Raw genomic sequence first — 7,744 nt, forward strand, 5'->3', positions numbered from 1 at the left:
TTATGATGAGTATTCTGTTATTTGATGTGGCTCTGCAATTTCTCCGGATATTTTGGAGGCATTTCTGAACATAGCGCCAATGTAAACTGAGGTTTTTGGATATAAATATGAAGTCCTATGAGTGTCATCTGATGAAGATCATCAAAGGTTAGTGATTTATTTTATCTCTATTTCTGCTTTTTGTGACTCCTGTCTTTGGCTGGAAAAATGGCTGTTGTTTTTCTGTGATTTGGCGGTGACCTAACATAATCGTTTGTGGTGCTTTCACTGTAAAGCCTTTTTGAAATCGGACACTGTGGTGGGATTAACAAGAAGTGTGTCTTTAAAATGGTGTGAAATACTTGTATGCTTGAGGAATTTTAATTATGAGATTTCTGTTGTTTGAATTTGGCGCCCTGCACTTTCACTGGCTGTTGTCATATCGATCCCGTTAACGAGATTGCAGCCCTAAGAAGTTTTAACAGCGCGATTTGCCAAGACAGGATACTCTGAGCACAGCTCAATCCAGAAATCTGGCAGTGACTTCTGATTAAATTCAATTTTCACAGAACCACTTGTTGCAATTTCGATGAGGCTCTCTTGTTCAGATATCGATAAGTGGACTGGAGGCAGGGCATGAAAGGGATAATGAATCGAGTTGTTTGTGTCATCCGTTTCAGGAAAGTACCTGCGTAATTACGCACCCAACTTACTCAGGTGCTTCGCTATTTTTTTTATATTTTTTTTATTTCACCTTTATTTAACCTGGTAGGCTAGTTGAGAACAAGTTCTCATTTATAACTATATATACAGCTATATCACATTTGACATCGTCTCTAAGCTTGAGTTAATTTGCTCACAAAAAATCCTACAATGACGGAAAGACCTGTGTTGTCCTTGTTAATGCAGACAGAGAAGAGCTCCAACTTCTTAATCATAGCCTCAATTTTGTTCCGCGCATTGAATATAGTTGCGGAGAGTCCCTGTAATCCTTGATTCAGATCATTCAGGCAAGAAAAACCTCACCCACATAGGCCAGTCGTGTGAGAAACTCGTCATCATACAAGTGAAAATTATGATCAGTAAAGAAAACTTTAAGCTCGTCTCTCAATTAAAATAAATTTGTCAATACTTTGCCCCTTGATAACCAGCGCACTTCTGCATGTTGTAAAAGCGTTACATGGTCGCTGCCCATATCAATGCATAGTGCAGAAAATATACGAGAGTTCAGAGGCCTTGCTTTAACAAAGGTAACCATTTTAACTGTAGTGTCCAAAACGTCTTTCAAGCTGTCAGGCATTTCCTTGGCAGCAAGATCTTCTCGGTGGATGCTGCAGTGTACCCAAGTGGCGTAGAGAGCAACTGCTTGCACGCGCGTTACCACTCTACTATGTCTCCCTGTCATGGCTTTTGCGCCATCAGTACAGATGAGCAGCAGCTATGTTTGGCTACATACGGACCGTTAGTGGAATTCCCGCGAGAGAGTAACGGTTAATGTGATTGGATGTTAATTATTTGACTAGGCTACCTATATTTGACATTGTGTTGTTCTTTTGCTGAACACAAGATGGTTTAATTTTATTTTTGGCTGTGAAACAAGGCTACTCAGGTGAGAAAAAAACCTTACCCAAATGTACAGCCCCGTTGGAAAATATATTTGAAAATGTGAAAACAGCCTCCCGGGTGGCGCAGTGGTCTAGGGCACTGCATCGCAGTGCTAACTGCGCCACCAGAGTCTCTGGGTTCGAGCCCAGGCCCTGTCGCAGCCGGCCGCGACCGGGAGGTCCGTGGGGCGACGCACAATTGGGCTAGCGTCGTCCGGGTTAGGGTGGGTTTGGCCGGTAGGGATATCCTTGTCTCATCGCGCTCCAGCGACTCCTGTGGCGGGCCGGGCGCAGTGCACGCTAACCAAGGGGGACAGGTACACGGTGTTTCCTCCGACACATTGGTGCGGCTGGCTTCCGGGTTGGAGGCGCGCTGTGTTAAAGAAGCAGTGCGGCTAGGTTGGGTTGTGCTTCGGAGGACGCATGGCTTTCGACCTTCGTCTCTCCCGAGCCCGTACGGGAGTTGTAGCGATGAGACAAGATAGTAATTACTAGCGATTGGATACCACGAAAATTGGGGAGAAAAGGGGATAAAATTTAAATAAAAAAAATAAATAAAAAAAATAATGTGAAAACAAGGTGAACACCCCCCGTGGGATGGTAGAGCTAACGTAGGCTAATGTGATTAGCATGAGGTTGTAAGTAACAATAACATTTCCCAGGACATAGACATATCTGATATGGGCAGGAAACTTAAGTTATTGTTAATGTAACTGCACTGTCCAATTTACATTAGCTATTACAGTGAAAGAATACAATGCTATTTTTTGAGGAGAGTGCACAGTTATGAACTTGAAAATGTATTAATAAACCAATTAAGCACATTTGAGCAGTCTTGATGCAACGTTATGAACAGAAATGCCATGCAATGGATCAGTCTACATTTTTTGGGCCTTCCTCTGACCCGGTATAGAGGTCCTGGATGGCAGGAAGCTTGGCCCCAGTGATATACAGGGCCTTACGCACTACCCTCTGTAGTTCCTTACGGTCGGGTGCCGAGCAGTTGCCATACCAGAGACGGTGATGCAACCGGTCAGGAAACTCTCGTTGGTGCAGATGTATAACTTTTCAGTCTTCAGAGGGGGAAAAGGTGTTGTCCTGCCCTCTTCACGACTGTCTTGGTGTGTTTGGACCATGATAGTTTGTTGGTGATGTGGACAGCAAGGAACTTGAAACTCTCGACCCGCTCCACTACAGCCTCGTCGATGTGAATAGGGAGCTGTTCCGCCCTCCTTTTCCAGTAGTCCACGATCAGCTCCATTATCTTGATCACATTGAGGGAGAGGTTGTTGTTCTGGCACTATACTGTATTTTGTAATAGCATCCCTCACCCTGTTGCAGAGTGAAATCCACTACTGCAGTAGGCTACTATAAACTAAGTAAACACATACAGTACCAGTCAAAAGATTGGACATACCTACTCATTCAAGGGTTTTTCTTTATTTTTACTATTTTCTACATTGTAGAATTAGTAGTGCTTTCTTATAGAAATTCGACCATGAAGACCTATTTCATGAAGTCTACTTTGAACAGTTAATGTTGAGATGAGTCTGTTACTTGAACTCTGTAAAGCATTTATTTGGGCTGCAATTTCTGAGGCTGGTAACTCTAATGGACTTATCCTCTGCAGCAAAGGTAACTCTTGGTCTTCCTTTCTTGTGTCAGTCCTCATGAGAGACAGTTTCATCATAGCGCTTGATGGTTTTTGCGACAGCACTTGAAGAAACTTTCAAAGTTCTTAAAATATTCCGTATTGACTAACCTTCATGTCTTAAAGTAATGATGGACTTCCATTTATATTTCCTTATTTTTAGCTGTTGTTGCCATAATATGGACTTGGTCTTTTAATAAATAGGGTTATCTTCTGTATACCACCCCTACCTTGTCACAACACAACTGATTGGCTCGTTAAGAAGGAAAGAAAATTCACAGATTAACCTTTAACAAGGCACACCTGTTAATTGAAAACCATTGCAGGTGACGACCTTATGAATTTGGTTGAGAAAATGCCAAGAGTGTGCACGCTGTCATCAAGGCAAAGGGTGGCTACTGTGAAAAATCTCAAATATTAAATATATTTTGATTTGTTGAACACTTTTTTTGGTTGCTACGTGATTCCATATGTGTTATTTCATAGTTTTGATGTCTTCACTATTATTCTAAAATTTAGAAAATAGTAAAAATAAAGAAAAACCCTTGAATGAGTAGGTCTGTCCACACTTTTGACTGGTACTGTTATTTGCCAATGTGTTGTAATCACACACATCCAAGGGTCGATATGTTGACTGCTTACTGAATCACAGATAAGGTTGTTACTTCATAGCACTCTGGCTCCATAGTGGCAGAGATGCAATCACTGGAGAATTGATAACCTACCAACTGAACTGCACCACAACAAAGCTTATCTATCAGATTAGTCCGATTTCATCAAGTCCTTGACCAGAACCAGAGTGCTGCATCATCCTATCACCCTATCTTATAGTTAATTCAAGGTCTTTGGTACATTAGGAAAAAAGGTGTGATATCTAGAACCTAAAAGGGTTATTTGGCTGTCCCCATAGGATAACCCTTCGAAGAACCCTTTATGTTCCAATTAGAACCCTTTCCACAGAGGGTTCTACATATAATGGAACCAAAAAGGGTTCTCCTCTGGGGACAGCCAAATAACCCTTTTTTTTAACTTTTTTTTCTAAGAGTTTATAATGACATCCACTCTGAACATTTTGACTTGTAGGACTATTTGAGTCACAGCCATTCAGTTGTTGGCTAAATAAATGCTTTTATTTCTGTCCAGGGAATTACAAAAGCACGTTAATGATATGGTACATACACTGTGTTTGCTCCCACAAACCTCTGCACCGCTCAACACAGTCCAAGAGGAAAGAAACAACCCTCTGGGTGTCCAGTGACCAACACAGCTCAGATAGCTGTTATAGTGGGGAAGACGGCATCATAACATTGTTCTACAGTTGGACTATTTGAGAAATGATCTACACACCCTCCCCTACCACCTGCTCTATCCCTTCCCTCTCCTCTCCCCTCTCCTCTCCCCTCTCCGGCCCCCTAGGCTCGACAAAACAGACCTTCTGCTGTTACATCTCAAGTTGAGTTTCCTTTCTTTCAAGTAAGTACAGGTTTTAAATTTAATCCCGTTCCATACACTGTAACCATGAATCTGTCTTGGTATTGACTGAAATGCATAACTTCTATTTGATTTGACCTACATTGACATATGCCGTTGGGAGAATGTTCACTCGCCGTGTTATTGGCCCATGGGTAGCATCTGTTGGGGCCAGGATGGCTCATTAACAGTATTATAATGTACATTTAGCCAGCGGGCTGCTACAATTAATGTTACATTACACAATATCGAATGTGTGGATCTTTTTATCTTCTGTAGTGTAATGTGTTCACATAACCCAATTTAAATTGTATTGTGTTGCAGATTAATTTGTAATAGAGCGTTTATGTTCCACTGTTGCCCCTCTGTTCCATTTGCATTCACCTGTGTTTTCTTTTGATAGTGTACGTGTCCTATCAGCAAAGACGGTAGAGAAAGCGAAACATCTCGCAGGCAATTTTTTTCTGATTGGGCAGGGTGGGGTGAGCGGGGGTGAAGGGGGAATAGGTAGACCAGAGCCAGCTGTTATCGGGTAGATTCCTGTTGAAAACAATTGTGAAGGTTCCTGCCTGTGTAAGTGGGCTGCCCCTCTCATTTGTGACCATCTTTGAGAATACACGCCGGAAAGCATTCTCACGTAAGAAAGGGAACGCCAATTTACACATACAGGAATCTTGACCTATTTGTTTTTATGGTAAACAGCCTTTATGTAGCATCTTCGTTATCCACCATCTTTGCTATCTGTATAGGAGAGCATGGAGGCAGTGATGTCCTGCTATGCCTTACAAGGCCACCAGAGAGCATCAAATCACTACATACAGTATGTAAATGACCAAATGTTGTACGCATGGCAATCATGAACGGTGTTCTGTCTAATATACTGTTCAGCAAAAAACACATCATAAAATAGTCTACACATCAACACATAGGCTACACATCAACACATAGTCTACACATCATAACATAGTCTACACGTCATAAAATAGTCTACACGTCATAAAATAGTCTACACATCATAACATAGTCTACACATCATAACATAGTCTACACATCATTACATAGACTGCACATCATAACATAGACTACACATCATAACATAGTCTACACATCATTACATAGACTGCACATCATAACATAGACTACACATCATAACATTGTCTACACATCATTACATAGACTGCACATCATAACATAGGCTACACATCATAACATAGTCTACACATCAAGACATAGGCTACACATCATTACATAGACTACACATCATAACATTGTCTACACATCATTACATAGACTGCACATCATAACATAGGCTACACATGTTAACATAGGCTACACATCATAACATAGGCTACACACAAGTGCAAGATGGAGTGGGGTAACTGAATTGATTCGCTTAAAAAATGTCAGTCCATTTATCCATTGAATCCTCCTGTTTCTCTCTGTCTCTGTCTCTGTCTCTCTGTCTCTCTGTCTCTCTGTCTCTCTCTCTCCCCCCCTCTCTCTCTGTCTCTCACTATCTCTCTCTGTCTCTGTCTCTCTGTGTCTCTCTCTCTCTCTCGCTCTCTCTCTCTGTCTCTGTCTCTCTCTCTCTCTCTCTCTCTCTCTCGCTCTCTCTCTCTCTCTCTCTCTTAAATGGTTGCAGAGTCTTTTATCCTCCCAAGACTGTTACACGTGTAATATGTTTTATATCCAATGACAGTAAAGATCATTATTGTTGCGATTCATTTGAAAATGATCAAAACTGCCAGTTCAGTGTTTGGCTACAGTTTGGCCATGCAGCTCTCTGTAAAGGCAGAAAGGCTCATACAGTCCAGTGAAGATTAGATTGCTTCTCAGGGCAGTGAGCCTGGGTGAATCCTCAGAGAGCTGCACACAAAGACGGGCGCGGAGAGATCAGAGTGGTGCCTCCTGGGTAGTGATGATGTACAAACTTGGCCTCTCCTAAAGACCATAACAAATGCCTTCATCCTCCAGCCAAGACCATTAGCGGCCAGATAAATGCAGTGTGTGTGTGTGTGTGTGTGTGTGTGTGTGTGTGTGTGTGTGTGTGTGTGTGTGTGTGTGTGTGTGTGTGTGTGTGTGTGTGTGTGTGTGTGTGTGTGTGTGTGTGTGTGTGTGTGTGTGTGTGTGTGTGTGTGTGTGTGTGTGTGTGTGTGTGTTTCATAGGGTTTATGTACATGTGGGTGTGTTGGTAGGAAGTGTTTTGTAGAGGGACGATGTGTGTTTTCTTCTATGTGTGTCTGTCAGTGTGTTTATGCACTCTACCCAGTCTTCCTTTCAGACCCCTAGACACTTGTATGGCCACAGGGTGTATCCTGATGGCTTATTGGATTCCTTTTAGTGATGGCCATTAGCTAAACAAATAAAGGCCGTGTCTCTGTGTTACGACCTCCACCACTGTGGTCACAGGATCAACATTTTAACTTCAAACATGAAACCAAGCAGAACTAGTTAGGGTGGGGAATCATATACTGTACCTTGGGACTTTGGTCTAGAGGTGTTATCTCAGTGAATGTTGCAAGGTTTTGTAATAACAGAACAAATGCACAAATATATGTGTATGTGTGTGTGTAGTCATTCCTGCTTATCTGCCTGTGTTTGTGCGTGTGTGTACGTGCATGCGTCTGCCTGTGTTTGTGTGTGTGTGTACGTACATGCGTCTGCCTGTGTTTGTGCGTGTGTGTACGTGCATGCGTCTGCCTGTGTTTGTGCGTGTGTGTACGTGCATGCGTCTGCCTGTGTTTGTGCGTGTGTGTACGTGCATGCGTCTGCCTGTGTTTGTGCGTGTGTGTACGTGCATGCGTCTGCCTGTGTTTGTGCGTGTGTGTACGTGCATGCGTTTGCCTGTGTTTATGCGTGTGTGTACGTGCATGCGTCTGCCTGTGTTTGTGTGTGTACGTGCATGCGTTTGCCTGTGTTTGTGCGTGTGTGTGTACGTGCATGCGTCTGCCTGTGTTTGTGTGTGTGTACGTGCATGCGTCTGCCTGTGTGATTGACTGCTGGGTTTAGTGAACTTGACATTCCGTCATCATGATGACAC

This window comes from Salvelinus fontinalis, chromosome 4 (genome assembly GCF_029448725.1).
Source record: "Salvelinus fontinalis isolate EN_2023a chromosome 4, ASM2944872v1, whole genome shotgun sequence".
NCBI lineage: Eukaryota > Metazoa > Chordata > Actinopteri > Salmoniformes > Salmonidae > Salvelinus > Salvelinus fontinalis.